At 33.0% G+C, this 1,928-nt stretch overlaps 1 non-coding gene across 1 annotated transcript; it reads left to right on the top strand.

The window, feature by feature from the left end:
- Positions 1-513: 513 nt before the first annotated feature.
- LOC112699971 (small nucleolar RNA R71) lies at positions 514-617 on the top strand. The gene has a single exon (XR_003152901.1). It is a non-coding gene; the product is annotated as a small nucleolar RNA R71 (small nucleolar RNA).
- The last annotated feature ends 1,311 nt before the right edge of the window (positions 618-1,928 follow it).

Genomic DNA, 1,928 nt, shown 5'->3' on the forward strand with positions numbered 1-1,928 from the left:
TTACTATTATTCAGCCTATTGCGTCCACCATTGTTAAAACCTTGTTGAGGTTTTTGTTGATCCTTCCATGAGAAATTTGGATGATTTCTCCATGATGAGTTATAGGTGTTTCCATAAGGTTCACCTAAGTAATTAACCTCTGCCATGGCAGGGTTCTCAGGATCATAAGCTTCTTCAGAAGCTACCTCTCTAGTACTGTTGGATGCATGTTGCAATCCATTCAGATTTTGAGAGATTATGTTGACCTGTTGAGTCAACATTTTGTTCTGAGCCAATATGGCATTCAGAGCATCAATTTCAAGAACTCCTTTCTTCTGAGGGACCCCATTATTCACGGAATTCCTCTCAGAGGTGTACATGAACTGGTTGTTTGCAACCATGTCAATGAGTTCTTGAGCCTCTTCAGGCGTTTTCTTCAGGTGAATAGATCCACCTGCAGAATGGTCCAGTGACATTTTCGAAAATTCAGAGAGACCATAATAGAATATATCTAACATGGTCCATTCTGAAAACATGTCAGATGGACATCTTTTGGTTAACTGCTTGTATCTTTCCCAAGCTTCATAGAGGGATTCACCATCTTTTTGTTTGAAGGTTTGAACATCCACTCTCAGCTTGCTCAGCTTTTGAGGAGGAAAGAATTTATCTAAGAAAGCAGTGACCAGCTTATCCCAGGAGTCCAGGCTATCCTTAGGTTGTGAATCCAACCATATTCTAGCTCTGTCTCTTACAGCAAAAGGGAAAAGCATGAGCCTGTAGACTTCAGGATCCACTCCATTCGTCTTTACAGTCTCACAGATCTGCAAGAACTCAGTTAAAAACTGATAAGGATCTTCAGATGGAAGTCCATAAAACTTGCAGTTTTGTTGCATTAAAGCAACTAGTTGAGGCTTAAGCTCAAAGTTATTGGCTCCAATGGCAGGAATGGAGATGCTTCTTCCATCAAACTTGGATGTTGGCTTTGTGAAGTCACCAAGCATTCTCCTTGCATTATTATTATTATTATTTTTGGCTGCCATGTCTTTCTCTTGTTCGAAAATTTTTGAAAGGTTGTTTCTGGATTGTTGTAATTTAGCTTCTCTTAATTTTCTCTTCAGAGTCCTTTCAGGTTCTGGATCAACTTCAACAAGAGTGCCTTTTTCCCTGTTCCTGCTCATATGAAAGAGAAGAAAACAAGAAAAGAAAGAGGAATCCTCTATGTCACAGTATAGAGATTCCTTTATGTTAGTAGAAGAAGAAAGAGGTAGAAGAATGAAGAGGGAGATTCGGATTTGTGGATGAAGAGAGGTGAAGAGAAGTGTTAGTAATTAATTAATTAAATAGAAGAAGAAAAGAGAAGAGAAATTTTGAAAATAATTTTTGAAAAAGAGGTAGTGATTTTCGAAAATTAGAGATAAAATATAATTAAAATTAAAATTTAAAACAAAAAGAATTTTTGAAAAAGAGAGGGAGAATTTTCGAAAATTAGAGAGGGAAAAGTAGTTAGGTGGTTTTGAAAAAGATAAGAAACAAACAAAAAGTTAGTTAGGTGATTGAAAAAGATTTGAAATCAAATTTGAAAAAGATAAGAAGTTAGATAAGATATTTTGAAATCAAATTTTGAAAAAGATAAAATTTTTGAAAAAGATAAGATAAAAGATAAAAAGATATATTTGAAAAAGATATTTTGAAAAAGATTTAATTTTAAAATTGACTTAACTAACAAGAAACTACAAGATAAGATTCTAGAACTTAAAGATTGAACCTTTCTTAACAAGAAAGTAACAAACTTCAAATTTTTGAACCAATCACATTAATTGTTAGCTAATTTTCGAAAATTTGATAAAAAGATAAGATAAAGATTTTGAAAATATTTTGAAAAATAATTTTTGAAATTTTCGAAAATTATATGAAAAATGAAAAAGATATGATTTTTGAAAAAGATTTTG

Source organism: Arachis hypogaea, chromosome 6 (genome assembly GCF_003086295.3).
Source record: "Arachis hypogaea cultivar Tifrunner chromosome 6, arahy.Tifrunner.gnm2.J5K5, whole genome shotgun sequence".
NCBI classification, from domain to species: domain Eukaryota; kingdom Viridiplantae; phylum Streptophyta; class Magnoliopsida; order Fabales; family Fabaceae; genus Arachis; species Arachis hypogaea.